The sequence below is a fragment of the Lytechinus pictus genome, chromosome 8, assembly GCF_037042905.1.
Source record: "Lytechinus pictus isolate F3 Inbred chromosome 8, Lp3.0, whole genome shotgun sequence".
NCBI lineage: Eukaryota > Metazoa > Echinodermata > Echinoidea > Temnopleuroida > Toxopneustidae > Lytechinus > Lytechinus pictus.
In genome coordinates, this window is record NC_087252.1 from 39386967 (window position 1) to 39405712 (window position 18746).

Below are 18746 nucleotides of genomic sequence, written 5' to 3' on the forward strand. Positions count from 1 at the left end.
AATATATCCACCGTTTTGGTTCACAATTATTAGATGTCCAAGACTTCCCCCATCGCAACAGTATCAGGTTTCTAACGAAGGCGGCCGGGGTCAATTAAAATCATTCCCCAAAATCGGGGAAACAAAGGGGTCTTAGGATATACGAAACGACAGCGAATGGTATTTCTGCTTCAATACTTGGAAAGGCAGAGAGGCATGACTTTGATATTACTTCTACATTTGCAGTACTTCCAATAACTGTAGGAGGTCAATTAAAAGCAAAATCGGGTTCAGCCACCTGAAAGGAGATGCCTCGTGACTTTAAGATGGATGCGGATGGATGGTAGAAAATGCGTTGTTCTCTGTCATCGGAGCGAAACGGAGATGCGGACAGACACTACAGAGGGAAGATGGTAGTTTCCAACACAAAACCCTTTCCCATAAAAAAGTGGTTAACTAGAAGCATTAACTTAAACTTGTGCTTTGGCCCACATACGCACTTGTGCTATAGTATACAAATAATGAATGTTTATGAGTGCAATGGACAGAATACAGAATGGACAGAAAAGATGAAATGATCCATTCAACGAGGCGTAGCCGAGTTGAATGGATCATTATTTCATCTTTCACCGAATGAAGTATTCTGTCCATTGCACGAATGAACAAACATTCATTATTTGGTTTATATGACACCTAAAAAATTGATTTTTTTTTTCATATGAAATTTATGAATTTCGATGCAAAACATGCTCATGCAGTGCGAGTTCGGTCTGTTGATTGTTACGTCATGACAACATGCACACTACTACTGGTGTCTGCAGCTGCAATCTCGGTGCGCGATTGCAATGGACAAAATGGCAGTTTATAATCACTCGCGTCGCGTTCTGGTTCGTAATCACTCGCGTTTTGAATTTTTGGCGATTTTTTTTTATTTCGGTGCGATTTTTTTTTAACGGTGTCTTCAATGGGACAGACATGCAGGGAAATTTGAGTTTCGTTTTAAGCCGGCAATTAAAGAATAGAAAACAAGCTTGATCCGCCCCAGACAGCTGGCAGCAGTCTGTTTCGAGGATTTTTTTTTTCAAACATTTTTAATTTTTTTTTAAATTTCTCTGTATTTGGTGAGTGGAGCCAACGGAGTTCAGCGGAACAACCAACATAATAATTAATAGACACAAAGACCGAAGCTTTTGGTCAAGATCCGCCCCTGTGGCTGTGCGCGCTCTCACGGTAAAAATTCGCGCGACGATCAAAGCCAAGGTACCGTACCGTCCCGGTGCCTTCCTGAAAACAGAAGTTGTCGGCTACGTCATTTATCCAGGCCCCTTAAACAACTCCAAGCACGAGGTAACTCAGATTGAGTCAGAAATAATGGATTGGAAAACAGAAGACATGGCTTCAGGGAGTCACAGTAGGCTGGATACATATACATAAATAAAACATTGTGATCAACAACAAATATACACTTGTAAATACATTACAATACAAATTACAATACAGTGTAGATTTCTTGTCCTTGATAACCCCCAAATTTTTTCATATTTTTCACCCTGCAACGTCCTGCAAGATTAATGAAAATCCATTTTACCATTTTTAAATTTTGTTCAGTGCACCATCATTATATAAAAAAAACTTATATCACACACACACACGATTATTTGTATAAAGGAACAATTTTGTTGGTCCCTCGGACTTCTTTATAACCAGAGTGCACTTTACTCCCCCTCCTACTTCTCTTTCTTCTCAGTCTTCTTTTTATTCCCATTATTATGTCATCTTATTCTTCTCCCTGTTCTTCTACTTCTCAATTTCTTCCCTTTCTCCTTATCGTTCATCTCCCTTCTCACTTCTTCCTTTTCTCTTCTCAGTCTTCCCCTTATTTTATCTTCTCTTTCTCTTCTTCTACATCCTCCCCTCAATTTTCTCTTTTTAGTTTCATTTTTACCCCCTTATGTCCCCCATCTTCTTTTTTCTTCTTCTACTTCTCCTCCTCCTTCCTTCTTGCTTTTCTTCTTCAGCACTTTTTTCCTCCCTGATTTTTACGTTAGTGTAGAATAATTCACAAAGAAAGGGAGAAGCAAATAAATAGTGATATTATGAAATTGTAGCACCTCGCTATGCTTTATAAAGAATACCACAGACTTCAGGAAAATCCTCCAAAGGCAAAGCTAAATCGAGAGTAGCCTTTCCTCCTTTTTCTTCTTTATTCCTTTTCTCCTTTCTTTCTCCTTTTTTCCTTGCTTCTTTCTTTCTGTCTGTCTTTTTTTTCTTTCTCTTTTCTCCCTCTTTCCCTTCCTTTCTCCCCCCCTCTCTCTTTTTTTAGGGGGAGCCCCCCCCCGCTTCCGCCGCCTATGGCTCTAAGATTTAAGATGTGGAATGTGATTATGTTAAAACAGTAGTCAAAATTTGCTTGTTATCTTAAAACAGTGGTCGAGAACGTTTTATTTAAGGCACTTACCAGCTTAAAATAAAACGAAACTCGAATTTCAATTTCATTTTATTTTTCCAGTACGTTTGTCCCATTGAAGACACCGTTAGAAAAAAAATCGCACCGAAAAAAAAAAAAATCGCCAAAAATAAAAAACGCGTGTGATTACCAACCCGACGCGAGTGATTATGAACGCGAGTGAATATAATAAGCCGACAAAATCGTATGGATCCAAAATTGCACGATGAATAGATCCGAAATTGCACGGTTGATGACGTCATTGCAAAATGGGCTGAATGAACGATGTCAAACAACCAATCAAATCACAAGGATCTATCTAGGTGTCATATAGTGATGGTGTATCTACAGTGAACGACAGATATAAACTTGCTAAACATATTTGAACTAAAAAGTCTAAAGCACTTAAATTACAACGTGGGAAACTCAATCAATTTTTTTACTGCCGAAATTAGTACAATTTTTCAAGAAGAGGAGCTTTAGCTATATCAGAGCAAACTACTGGAACTCCATTCCACAGCACCTTAAACGCGAGTTATGTTACTAGAATTTCAAACGGAATCTTAATCATACTTTTCAAATCACGAGCCATTTGTTTTATTTTTTCGCCTGCATAACCATGAGAGCAGAGCGAAACTATATAGGCGCCACCTTGAAATCATAACCAAGGTTAAGTTTTGAAATGTGCTTTTAGGCGTAAGGATAATCGTGTATTATTGAACATCATGTGCTAGTTTCAGGTCACATGACCAAGGCCAAATGTCATTAAGGGTCAACAAAGTTTGGCCATGTTAAGGGTATTAGTTGGATTGCCATCATAACTTTGAAAGAATATGTAGTTCTTGAAACTTAGGCATAAGAGTAATTGAGTACCAATGAACATTCTGCGCGAGGTTCAGGTCACATGACCAAGGTCAAAGGTCATCTAAGGTCAATGAGCATTGGCCATGTTGGGGGTATTATTTCAATTGACATCATAACTTTGAAAGGTTATGCATCTAGTTCATGAAATGTGGTCATAAGGGTGAGTATGACTGATCATTTTGCGCGAGTCTTTGGTCGCGTTATCAATGTGAATAGTGTTCTTTGTGTGAATAATTGTTCAAAGTCACTGCTGCTATATTCAAATTCAGCATTTATTTCCAAATTCATTAAGAAGAACAAAATGAGAACAAAAGTATATATACACCAAGAAAAAAAATAACAAAACAAAGCAAAGGTATCAACAGAACATAACTGAAACAAATATTGGTGATGATAAAATCATGGTTGGCACATAATTATAAAAATAAAGATGAACAAAATAATGAATGGAAATTGGGCATGCACAAAAAAGCCATAAAAAGGCTTGTTAAAACGCACATACCCAAGAAATATCAATCGTTAAAAATAAAATTCAGTATATGGTATGGATGCGGCAAGTACCAAAGAATAAATAGAGATAAGAATAATAATTTCTTTAAAAAAAAAAAAAAAAAAAAAAAAAAAAAATTGAACAAACTTCAAGGTAAAATAAAACAGAACAAAAGATAAAAACAAAACAAAACAAAAAATATAAAAAACGGATAAACAATCAAATAAGCATATAGTACAAAACCACGTTAAGAGAAATCAATAATTGCTCAGTAATTTCTTTCTATATTGTCTTTTAAAAGTATTATTAAATTGTATATCATATGTGTTCAGGTCTAAACTATTCCATAGTGTGGGGCCAGTATGTCGTATTGAATATTTAGATCTATAATTTTGAAAAGGTCCATCTGTGGAATTTGTTAAATGCTCTAGTAAAGTAATTGTGAATGTTTGCATTAATTGAGACCATATTCATTAAGTAGAGTGAAATACTTTTTGTGTGGTATCGTTGCATAATTGAAGCAATTTGAATCATGGTAATATCTGGAAGTTTAGCTGTACGTAATGATTTAAATAGCAAGGAAGTCGGGGCATTATAATCTGTCTTCTTACATATACGTATTGCTTTTTTTGTAGAATGATTAATTTTTGTATATGGCTAGAATAAGTGTTACCCCAAATTGAATTGCAATATGAAAGACGAGACAGAATATAAGCATTGTAAAGAATAAATAATATATAACTAAGTACATTACATTTTAAACGATTTAAGATTCCAATAAAACGTGCTATTTTGACAGAGATAGAACTTATATGATCATTCCAACATAAATTATCGCTTAAAATCACCCCTAAAAACTTAACTGAATTATAAAATTGCAATTGAGTTGTATCCATATGGATAAATATGTCAGTTTAATTATATTGCACACCCCTCTTTTTATTAAATAAAACACAATGAGTTTTATTTGTATTTAAGGAAAGTCTATCGCACTTAAACCAGGCAGAAATTTGGGCAAGATTTCTATTTAAGATTGCAACTAAAGTAGTGATATTATCATGGGAGGCAAGAAGTGACGTATCATCGGCATACAATATAAATATAAAATGTGGTTCATGGTAAGAGTTAACAATGTCATTAGATATTAAAAATAATAAAGGCCCAAGAATAGAACCTTGGGGCACTCCTGTTTTTATTTCCATTTAAGGCGAATGGGTATTATTACAGACAGTAAATTGTTTCCTATGTAATAAATATGACTTAAACCAATTAAGAGACACTTTACACACCTCTTATACCGTAATATTGCAACTTATTAAGTAAAATAACATGAGAAAGAGAATCAAAAGCCTTGGAGAGATCCATGAAAATTCCTATAACTTCTTTACCGGCATTGAGCTCACTAATTATTCTATCATGAATTTCAATAACTGCCATTTCAGTGGAGTAATTTTGACGGAAGCCGTATTGACTATAACCATAATACATTGTGACGTAATACAAATTTGTATAGTCTGATAAAAACTAATTTCTCCAAGATTTTTGAGAAACACGGCAAAATTGATATTGGACGGTAGTTGACAAATAGATTAGGATTCTCCTTCTTAAAAACGGGAACAACTTTTCAGTTTTGAAGGCACAATTCCAATTGCAAGTGAGGAATTGAAGATATGTAAAAGTGGGTATAATGAAAGGTAAAACATTCTTCACAACAGATGGATCTATGCCATCAAATCCGCTACTCTTAGTAGGTTTAAGCGATTTACCGATATCTAATATTTCTTTTTTTGTAATCGGTTTAAAAAACATAGTATGAGAGAGTGGGTCATTCATATGAATATCAAACGAATAAGAATTAGAATTATCTTCATTAGGATCATTGTTTATACTCGATCCGATATTGACAAAATATTCGTTAAAATTTTTTGCAATTTCACTACTATCACTAATGTTACAATCATTATGTAAAAAATACTTTTTTTATCCAAATTATTTTTCTGTTTTCCCAAAATGTTATTGATAAGTTTCCATGTTTTAATATAATTTTTTTTTCATAGATTCAAACTTGTCAAAATAGTATTTTCTTTTCAACCGGCGGAGATTCAGGGTAACAATATTACGAGTCTTTTTATATCTATCGTGATTAACTTTGGTAGGAGAGTTAAGATACAATTTATAACATTTGTTTTTCTTTCTTATAAGCTTCATCATATCGAGGGTAATCCATGGTTTTCTATTCCGATGACGTTTACCAATATACTGTGCACTGATTGATCAGATGTTTGTTATACAAGGTAATAAAGTTATTATAAAATGAGTCATACGCCCTCTCCGGGTGGCTTTGTAGGTATACATCTGACCAGTCCACGGTTGAAAAATCAGCACATAAATGATTAATGCTGTCAGGGGATATCTTCCTGTAGGTTTGTACTTTTCGTTGCTCATATGTTACAATATCTGAGAAATGTGACAAATGGAAGATGGGAAAGTGGTCGGAAATATATGTTAAAATATATGTTGAATTGCGTAATGCAGGCGAGACTGCCAGAGGTGTTCCACTTGTTATATATTATTTTAGTTATTTATACCTCTATCATTTATTTTTATTAATTTTTTGTCCACCATGTCATTTTCAGTTTGTAGTCTTTAAGTTTCTATAAACATTATTTGTCAATATAGTATCCATCTTGTTTTTTGTTTTATGTCATTTATATACCATTTGGTTTATATTTATACATACATTTTTAGTTTAATATGTTCATTTATCATAGAATGCTTTTTTATGCTTGACATATATCATTTCGAATTGTATATTTTTATCTGCACGACCCTGCTGAAGAACAGTCTTCTCGCTGAGGTGGACTCAGTGCTTAAATAAATGACATGAAAACGAAATAAAATGTGCATATAGACCTACATATATATACATATATATATGTGTGTGTGGGGGGGGGGGTGAGTGTGTGAGGGTGTGAATGAAATGAAAATGAAATAAAATTTGCATATAGGCCTACATATATATATATATATATATATATATATATATATATATATATATATATATATATATATATATGTGTGTGTGTGTGTGTGTGTGAGAGACGGTGAGGGTGTGTGTGTATGTTATTTCCTCATATCTTCCTCTCTTTATTATCAATATTAATATCCCCCTCCGTTTCTCGTTTGTACGCGTACTTCAAGCTTCATTGGAATTGACCAATGCCATCATCATTGTCATTTCCACTGTCATTATCATCATCATCATCATCAACATCATCAATATTTTCATCATCTCTGTCATCAAAATCAGCAATAATCGTCATTATTATTTATCACATCTTCTTCATCATCATTATCGTCATCGTAATCATCGTGATGATGATGATGATCATCATCACCAACAATATCATAATAATCGCAATGCACGTCCATTAATGCATCAATATTATTATCATCATTATTATAAATCCTAACTATCATTACCATCATAACAAATAATATAGGGTATTTATATTGCGCACATATCCACCTTGTTAGGTGCTCAAGGCGCTCCTATATTGGTTCCATGACAATTGCTCCGCCGACATTTGCTCCGCCGACAATTGCTACGCAAAATTGCTCCGGACAGTTGCTCCGCCGACAGTTGCTCCGTCGACACTTGCTCCGCCGATATTTGCTCCGTCGACACTTGCTCCGCCGACATTTGCTCCGCCGATATTTGCTCCGCCGATATTTGCTCCGTCGACATCTGCTCCGCCGAAAATTGCTCCGCCGACAATTGCTCCGCCGATAATTGCTCCGCCGACATCTGCTCCGATTATACGACAATTGCTCCGCCGATATTTGCTCCGCCGAAAATTGCTCCGATTTTACGACAATTGCTCCGCCGATATTTTCTCCGCCGAAAATTGCTCCTATTATACGACAATTGCTCCGCGACAATTGCTCCGCCGAAAATTGCTCCGATTATACGACAATGGCATGAACATCTTATTTCTCCAATGATACAAATTGCTTGTTGTTGTTTTGTTCTTGTTATTCGTTAATGTTTTATTAATTTCATTCTCCCCCTATCATCACAGCTCCCTGCTGCTGCCACTTGACAAATTGTAACGGAGAAGGGGAATGACACACTCCTCATTGAAATTGTGAATCTGGATTTTTGTTCATATATCATTATCATTGGTTTCACTCCGGTCTTGAGCGGGGAGAGAATTTGGGGGGGGGGGGGTGCTGGACACAATATCTCTTCTATTTTCAAGCAACTTATACACCATGCATTCGCGCGGGCTCTCTCTCTCTTTTTCTCGTTTTGTTCCTTCACGTTGTTTATTTTCATTGGTGACTGCTTGATTTATTGTATATTTATCAGCATTATAATTATTAATATTTGTATCAATAATTTTTATTTACGTCTTGGGCCAATTACCCTTGCACCATTTTTCTTTCAATTTGTTTCAAACGAAAGTATGATCATCACTGGCGTACAGATGGGGGAGGGGCGTGCTAGGGGCCACGGATCCCCCCCCCCCCATTCTCCCTACCAATGAAAAAAAAAGAATAAAGGAAAGGAAAATAAATGTCATCCTTGTCTGGCCCCCTCCATTTCTTTTTGTTGGCTCATTACGAAACTGGTGAGTTACTAGCGTTGTGGAGCGTTGTGGCCCAGGGCCCGTATTCCATAAACGAGATAAGCTTTTTGCTTAAGTCTTAGCAATTTGTCTTAGCATTTTGCTTGTCTAAGAAATCTTCCCTAACGATATTCTATAAACTTTAAGACATTTGTCTCAAGTCAGACGATATGGCTAAGCCAAAGTCTCAAAGTCAAATTCTTTGACCTTCTAAACTGCTGCAGGGGTGACTGCAACAAAATAGCAAAAATGTCATTGAAGTTGTTTTTTCTTAACAAGTTTGATTTTATTGAAACTAATTACAACTATTGTAGTAAAAGAAGAGCATTCATCACCCATATATGGTAAGAATTCTTTATTCAGAGTATTCTATATTTTGTTAATTACCAAAACATTTCAATCCCAAACCGAGTGACTTGCACAGTTTTTTATGTATCAGTCCCATTCATTACTTTTCATGTATTGTTTGTCAAAATCTAAATGGGATAGGGTAGATTCCTCTCGACATCTTTATTCTACTTCAGTTGAAGTAGACCTAGGCCTAGGTCTAAGGGAAAACATTTGTAACTTTTGAGACTAGTCTTGGGTCTAACATTAGGCCTAGATCTAGCCTAGGCCCAAGATCTACAACTAATATCCGTCTGTTTGGAGGAGAATTGAACATTGTTTTTACTTTTTACTTTCCTGAAGGCTGAAGCAAAACGTAACTTTGTTAGTCTAGTGCCGTAGTGGAGCAACTGAGACTGAAGCTACATACTAGGCCTAGATCTAACGATAGACCTATATTAGTATTGGTCTAGGCCTAGAACATGCAGGACTTAGCCTGGCTTAGCCAGGGATAGATCTATCTAGATCTACATGTAGGTCTAGAATAGATCTGACTTAGACCAAAAGCTTCAGTCTCCGACTGTATTTTGCCTTTTTGTTCCGCTATTTTAGTATTACGAGTACGACACTAAACAGTCTAACGTCACGTTGGCCTATAGTCTCACCAATGTGATATGACAGTAAATGTCAGAAACTTTTAAATAAATCCCCAGAAACGACGGTTATTCCTGTCATTGTCAACAGTGCTAGATATATCGCTATGCATTGCTTGCCAACTATGCCTAAAGTTAGATCTAGTCCTAGTAGTAGTCTAGACATCTATCTAGATCTACTCCTGCTTTAGGTCCATCTGTTTGTTTGGAGTTTTTATTTTATACATTTTGAGGACTTGTTTAGATCTAGGTTTCCAGGACTAGAAAACAGGCCTAAACCTAGACCAACACTGGCAACAGCTCAGTCTAGACTAGGGCCTAGATTTATATAAGAATTTAGATCTAGGGCCTAGGCGGCCTAGCCTGTGCTTTCTTCTATTCATTCTAGATTTTATTTCTAGCCTATCCGGTAGCCCTAACGTTAGGACTGGCTGATCTAGTCTACTGTTTGATCTAGAAATCTCTAACCTAGGCCTAGATCTAGACTAAATGACTTACTCACTTAGACTAGTAAAAGTTAGACCCTATCTAGATCTAGAACTATACCAATCTAGGTGTACATAGGGTCATAGTAATAGGTGTAGATCTAGAGACTTGTAGACTCTATCTCAATGTAGATTCTAGATCTAAAAATAGTAAATGTAGGCTAGATCTAGTCTAGTTCTACTCATCTAACGTTAGGCCTGAGAAAGGAAGTAGGCTAGGGATCTAGCATTGGGTTATTTCTAGGACTAAAGAATCTTGATCTAGGTTTAGATCTAAACTAGGGGCTGTAGTTCGAAATCTTGAGGTCTAGCCCCCCCCCCCCAAAAAAAAAAAAAAAAAAAATAGAACTAAGCCCTCAGCTACATGTAGTTCTCTATGTAGCCAAACAAAAGTTAGCATTGACCATTGTCTTAATCTTTTTTGGCGTATACATGTAGTTATCATACAAACACATATTTTGATGAATGAGAAAATGTGTCTTGCAGATTATTTTAGCTCAAAACCTACATTTCATGGACATATAGGCCAATGTCATAAAATGAAGAAGTAGTTCAATACACATCATGCTGTTTACACATTTATTGATCTGATATGCTGTTACCATGGCAACAAATTTTCAAATATATATCTTGCAGATCTACACCTCAAAATCAATGTGTGAGCCAACTTTTATAAGAATTGGTAAAACTAATAAAGGGATTCAAACCACAAGATTTTCACCTAATTTCTTTATATAATATGTTGTTACCATAGCAACACGAATTCTGATACAGGCAAAAGTATATCTTAGACATCTTCAACTCAAGACTATTGTGTGCGCCAACATTTTAGGAGAATTGACCAGTTGAAAACTGATAAAGTAATTCAAATTACAAGATTTTCATCTAGTTTTTGTTATTTTATTTGTTGCCATGGCAACGCAATTTTTTATAAAGGCATAAAATATACTTTGCACATCTTCACATCAAGACTAACGTTTGTGCCACATTTCATGAGAATTGATTAAAAACTGAAGAAGTCGTTGGAACTGCAAGATTTTTACATAATTTTTGCCCTAATATACCGTTACCATGGCAACACAATTTCCGACACATGCGAAAATGTGTCTTGCACATCTTTACCTCAAGACTTATGTCTGTGGCAAACATCATGAGAAGTGGTTGAAATAGTGTAAACTTGTTAAAACCACAAATTTTTCACCTAATTTTCGTTATTTAGTATGTTGTTACCATGGCAACGCAATTTTTGTATATAGGCATAAAATATGTTTTGCACATCTTCACATCAAGACTAATGTTTGTGCCACATTTCATGAGAATTGGTTAAAAACTGAGGAAGTAGTTGGAATAGCAAGATTTATACATAATTTTTGCCATAATATACTGTTACCATGGCAACACAATTTCCGACACATGCAAAATTGTGTCTTGCACATCTTTTCCTCAAATCCAATGTGTGAGCCAACTTTCATGAGAATTGGTAGAAAACCGATGAAGTAATTTGAATTTTAAATTTTGGCCATAATATACTGTTACCATGGCAACACAATTTCTGAAAAAGCAAAAAAAAAATTCTTATACCTCCTTACCTTAAGACCAATATGTGTTCCAAATTTCATGAAAATTGGTTAAAAACTGAGGAAGTAGCTCGAAATGCAATATAGGTATAAATTCTTTAAAAAAATTGGCCATGATTTGTTGGATTTAAACGTTGTCTTAAAGCAATTAAGACAACTCACAACTGTCTTAAAGTTAGGGCAAAATTCTTAGCCATGTAGAATTTATGAAATACAGACTCTGCATATTTAAGAAAAGTTACTTAGCCATTCATCCTAAATCTGTCTTAGTCGCGCAAAAATTCTTAGCCAAATTCCTAGACAAAATTCTTAGCCAATTCTTTATGGAATACGCGTTTTGGCTAAGAATTTTGTCTTAGACAGAAAACTAAGACAAAATGCTTAGATTTTTGACTTAAGCATGCTTATCTCGTTTATGGAATACGGGCCCAGTGGATTAGTCTTCTGACTTTGAAACAGAGGGTCGTGGGTTCGAATCCCAGCCGTGGCGTAATTTCCTTCAGCAAGAAATTCATCCACATTGTGCTGCACTCAACCCAGGTGAGGTGAATGGGTACCTGGCAGGAATTGATTCCTTGAAATGCGTGTGCGCTGTAATCTCTAATAGTAATTACGGTTGCCAAGCTACAGCTGGGGTAATAATATCCAAGTCCTTTGGAAGCGCATAGAGACATTATTCATAATGTGATATGCGCTATACAAGAACTGTTTATTATCATTATTATTATTATTACTATAAAACTAGACTTCGGTTGTATTTTTGTTCTATTCTGTGCAATAGCGACAATATAAATATATTTTAATAACTGAATATGTATCTCCCTCATTACGTCTAAACAAATAATGTTATTTCTAAAAGACAATAATATATATATACCAGTAATAATATAGTTACAAATTCATGAAACCCAATACGCATCTAACTGAATTTATAATGCGAGCACGAAGCGCGAGCTGTTATTGACTTGGAAAGGGGACATTTATACGTTTTTTTTTCAATTGTAAACATGAAGCATATATCTCGGGGGGATATCTCGTAAAAGAAATGAGAGCGCGATGCGCTAATTTAATATTTTTGAGTTTATTTACCAGAAAAGGGACATTTTGAGATCGTGAACTTGAGACATATTCAAGGAGTGGACCAAGCTTTCGCCACTAGGGTTGGGGGGGGGGGGGTGGAAAAAACATTTTCATCCTTATTTTCGCCGATCAGCCGCTAAAAGCGGAGTTTTATTATTTTTTTTAAGGGTTAGTCCTAACTAAAGACTAAAGTTTAAAGTTGAACCGTCGTGGTGTGGTGTAGCAGTTCTGACTCTTGGCTTGTACTTAAACGGTCGTGTTTTCGAATCCCACCTTGATGTAGCATCCTTTGGCAAGTCGTTAATCAACACTTTGCCATTCTCAACCCTGGTGCTAAATTGTAAGATGTGAAAGTTACTGTAGCTTGTCCTGCATGTCCTGCATTGTGTGCGCCTCATCGCAGGTGACAGGCTGGGATACTCCCCACTCCCCCAGGGATCGAGTGGAGGATGTGCATACGTTGTGTGCGGGAATAGCTGATTAAAATGATGACCGGGGTGATAAATATGTAAGCGCTTAGATACATATTACAATGTCTTATGCGCATTATAGATAACCAGATGATTGTTATTGTCATTATTATTTTCATTATTATTTAGGTGGTCTGTCTATGACAGATCACCTCTTAATTTCGTCAGATTTTTCTTTATTTTTATTATTTATTTTTAATGGCTATATTTGTCGCCAAGATATCTCGAATATGTATGTGTCGATTTAATTGAATTTCAAGGCATCTATAGGGTCTGTCACGGAAACGCCAAAATAAGCTTTTCAAGGTCATCAAGTCATGATGACGTCATCTAGACGCCATTTTGTAAAATCACATTATCAATCATATCTCCATTATCAATTATCAAAAATCAATCAAATTCACATGACATAAACTTCAGATTAAGGGTCATCATGCCATGTCATCAAAGGTCACCTGAAGGTCACGACGCGCACGTACGCGCGCGTCAAAATTTTAAAATGCTCAAAATCACTTTTTGACCAAAACAGAGTACGTTTTAGGTCATTTTAAGCATTTCAAAAAATTGCGCGCGCAAACGTATGCGCGCGCGTTTCCGCGCGTAACGCCTCAATGCAACTCAGAAACACCGTTTTTTTATATCATTGCATTGATAATATAATTTTGAGCAATTTGATGCCTTGATCAACCTTCTACGACCATTAATAAGGAAATTAACACCCGTTAAAGTTTGCAGCACGTGTGCGCGCGAGCTCTCACTGTAGGCCATATATGGGCAAAAACATGCCTATAGAAAATCCGCTGTAGCCCTTCAGAACGCATGGGGACCCCCAATTTTTTTTTCATATTTTGATAGAGTATGAACTAGAGTTATAATTTCATGTCTCATTTGACCCTCAATTATATTATGACGTCATCAAAATGGCGTCGGAAGTCAAAATATCCATTTTGCGTATTATGACGTCATTATAATTGTGCAAATCTGGCTCTAACTCCGTGAATATTGGTCAATTTTCACCCAATTTTTGATATGTTGTAGCTTAGGTCTTACTCTTTCTGAATTATTGCCTTTTTTTCATTTTGATAAACAGATCATCCTCAAAAATTGCAAATAATAAAGGCATGTCATTTTTACTCATTTTGCGTGTAATCTCTATGGGACATGACTTTTTCTCAAAACTAGATTCTACATTCTTCTATTTCGTAAGCCATATCTCCAATTTTTGTTGCCAGTTATCCCTGAGCTTTTAGTATGTAGTAGCTGAGATTCTAAGCTTTTGGTTGTGTTCCTTTATTTTTCGATCAGATGCCGGGATCATGCCCGTATTTCACTTGCAAGATTGGATTTGAGATTCTCGTGTTTTGCTTACGTGTAAAGTCTATGGGAAATATTCTAGCTCAATCGGTTAGGCGTCAGACTTGCTTCTCATTCCATCATGCGGGCAGGGGTTCGAGTCCGCGGGTGAACATGATTTTTTTTTTATAGCTATCTTGCCCACGATCAATTATAAGAATTCTAACAAATAATAGCTAAAATATTGCAAAATAAAACAGATTATAATTACTTTTTTATATCATATCTATTTATCTGTCTGTCTATCTACCTACATGACATATCTATCTCTCTGTCTAATATATATCTATCTGTTTGAATATGTCCCTCTCTCTCTATCTATCCATATGTCTGTCTGTCTATCTACCTACATTGTATATCTATCTGTCTGTTTATCTCTCTCTCTCTCTCTCTGTCTAATATATATGTATCTATCTGTTTAGATATGTCTATCTATCTATCCATCCATCTGCCTGTCTCTATCTATCTATCTATCTATCTATCTATCTGTCTGTCTGTCTCTCTATCTATCTATCTATCTGTCTATCTATATATCTATATGTCTGTCTCTCTATTCATCTATATGTCTGTCTCTCTATCTATCTCTGTCTCTCTATCAATCTATATGTCTGTCTCTGTATCTATCTATATGTCTATCTATCTATCTATCTATCTATCTATCTATATATCTATCTATATGTCTGTCTCTCTATCTATCTATATTTCTGTCTCTCTGTCTATCTATATGTTTGTCTATCTATATGTCTGTCTATCTATCCATGAAGCTATCACGAGAAGGAGAACCATCTTCCAATTTCTCTCTTAATCCTTTGTTATCGCTTCCTTCGGGCGAAGGAACGATATCTAACATCAATTGGCGAGCCGCCAGGCGAAAGTTAGAGCCCGCTTACATAACGCGATAGGACCACGCATGAAGCTATTACGAGATAGCTCGTAATAGCTTCATGATATGTCTGTCTCTCTATCTATATATATGTCTGTCTATCTATCTATCTGTCTGTCTCTCTTTCTATCTATATGTTTATCTATGTTTTATTAATATAACCACCAATCATCTATCTATCTATCTATCTATCTATATATCTATCAATCTATCTCTCTATCTATAAGTTTGTCTCTCTATCTATATATATGTCTGTCTCTCTATCTATATGTCTGTCTCTCTATCTCTATCCATATGTCTATGTTTTATTAATATAATCACCTATAATTTATCTCTCCATCCATCACTCCATCCATCTAATATAATTATCTTTCTTGTATGTATCTGTTTGATTATGTAAATCTGTTTGTCTATCTATTTTTCAATCTAATATATGTTTGAATATTTTTTCCTGTTTATCTATCTATACGACAGACCACCTAATTCGTCCGCATGACGAATTAAAATCTAGTATTATTACTATTTTCATCATAATTACTATTATCATTATTGTTATAAGTAGTAGTAGTATTATTTGTATTATATTTCATTCTCCTTCATTTCATCTTTTAAAAATATTTCAAAATATTTTGATATCCGTTCCAGAAATTAATCAAAAGGATACGTATCTCGCCAATTAAATTATGGGGGAGCTAAGCTGAAACTTTTTTTCATAGGTTATGAAAACGGAATATTAAAAAAAAAAACATGATGATGTTCCGTATCTTACTAAATAGCGCAATATGCGAGCTGGGATCATTTATAGGCCTACTGGTATGACGATCACAGTGGCATAATGCGCCAAAAATGGCTGATGGAACAACAGTTCTAAAAAGGATGCGAGCGAGCAAAGCAAGCGAGCAAAATTGTTGACATTTTTAATACAGAAATCTATTTTTTTTTTTAAAGAAATTGACATACTATTCAGAAAATAATATACCATTTCTCCCTTTCCATTTCATTTTCTTTCTTGTTCTCTTTTTTTCTTGGTCGTGAAAAATTTGGGGGCACATGGCCCCCCAAGCCGCCCCCATCTCACCAGTGGACGCCCATGATATTCCATGGAACTTGGGGCGCCCCACTGCGATTTTTTTCTCTAGGAGCGTCGAGGAACGTATGAGGGGATGTAGGCATGCGTGTTAGACCGCGTTGCCGGGGAGGGGGTCATTTTCATTACACAGCGTGTACGTCTTACGTGAAGACAAGGGGTTGGTACAGTGCATACACCATGGAAATAATCGAAAACATCGGGGGGGGGGGTCAAACTCGGACATGAAGGGTTTCTTTATGTAAAAAAAAAGAAGCTGACAAACAGGACAAATTCGCTAGCAGTGCGAATTTCAGCGGAGTTCCCATTGTAGTGGGGCAATAACAACAGATGGACCACCAGCTTATGGCAACCCTCAGGGGCGTGTTGTCCATAAAGGCAGGGGCTGAAAAGGGCGGCGCAAGATATAAACTCTGGCCCTACCACGCAGCTGATCGGAAACCATTTACTCGGTGCAACGGATGATGTAAGGGCAAACATTTGGTCCTTGGCAATGGCAACCCGAGATGTGCAACGGCAGAGGTAATGTATGATGTTTAAAGAAAACAAAACAACAACAACACTACCACATCCACAGTCATGAAGATGATAATGATGTTGATAATGATGACGATAATAATATCAGTGGCGTAACAGGCGGGGGGCAGGCTGCCCCCCTGGCGGATTTCACCGGGAAAATAGAAAAGGGAGGGAGAAAGAAAGGGAAAGGGAAAGGAAAGGGGAAAAGGAGAGGAGGAAAAGGAAAGGGAAAGGGAAAAGAAGACGAAAATTTTTTTTTAATGGAAAAGGAAGGAAAGCGGAAAAAGGAACAAAAGAAGAACATTTGAGAAAGATCAAATCATTCCAAAATAGGCCTAAGTAATGCAATAGCATGATGGGAAATAAATTAAAAGATGACAAAATGGCAAACAATAGCGAGAAATTAGGGTAAAATGGAATTAGTCAAAAGCTGAATTGGAAAACAAAGAAAAGGGACCAGAAAAAAAACAACTTAACACGACCGGGCTGCCGAGGATTGAAAATAAAGAGCGGGAAGAAAGATGGACTGCATACAACATTGTGCTATAGGGCCTAAACTTGCTAAATTTTATGCAAATAAGCTACCGGGGCTTTGCCCCAGACCCCACGCAGTGGGGCTCTTCATCTATAACCTTCAAATGGTTCTATAACGCCCCCCTGTAGGGACCCTTCCTACATTAAGCTTTACGTTCAATCACTGGCGTACAGGCGCGCGGGGGTCTTGGTTCCACACCAAAGAGGAAATAAAATAAATTATAGGAGAAAACGTATAATGAACTAAATGGAAACAAATTATATGAAATGTGTTGTTTGTTCAATATAATGTAAAAACCTATCACATAATTAGGATTTAATTTCAATAGGCAATTTTTTTCCAGCTCGTTTTGCTCGCTGGCGACTTTTTACAAATTTTCCCACATTGCTATGTTTTGCCCCCTAAAATGTTTGGTTCATTACGCAAATGGGTTGAATAAATGTGTTGTGTAAAAGCTATATTCTGTTTATACCCGTGATTTGATTAAAAATAGCGGCAATGTGCGAGGTTTAAATGGCTTGGTATCAAGTTCCGGGGGCTCCGCTCCGGACCCCAACGAAATAGCAATGCCGTATATGAGTATGGAAGGGTTAGGCCATGGCCCCAAAAAGTTCTACAACCAAGACAAAAAATGGAGGAAAGAAAAGCAAAGAAAAAGTGTAGGATATGATTTTATTTACTGAATATAATGTCAAAAAATATCCCAGAGTTAGATTCTCATGAAAAGGTGATTTTTTTTTCTCGCTCGCTTCGCTCCCTCGGGACTTATATTAAGCAACTTTTTAGCACATGCGCCATACCATGCCCCTCGTTTTTTTTTTTTACTCTTCACGCTACTGCCGCAAAGAATCCTGTTCACAGTGGCGTACAGACCACAAAAAAAGAATGGAAATAGAGAAGAGTGAAATATGATTCTCTGGATATCATGTCAAAATCCATCAAAAAATTTGTTTTTTTTATTAAAAATGTCAAAATATTTGCTCGCTCGCAACTTTTTTTTTTAAAGATAAATTCTACCCGATACGCAATATCTGGTCCTCTCAAAATCGTCGCCTCATGACACCATTACGCCTGTTCATACCATGATATGACCGGGAAATTTTTGGCTCTTGCTCCCCCCCCCCCTGGCCACCGACCCCTTTTACGCCGCTGCCCCCCCCCCCCTCACCATGAATAAGAATTAAGAATATCAATATCTATCCCTCCTTTGTGCTTACCCCTTTTTTTCTATTTCTCTATATGTTATGCATGTATCACCTTTTTCCAAAACCGTGTACAAAAACGTAAAAATGACCATATGATTGTGATTTTTAGCATGGTCAGTTCCCCGCTTTGAAAACCGTTCCGCGGCCCCTGTGTATGTCATG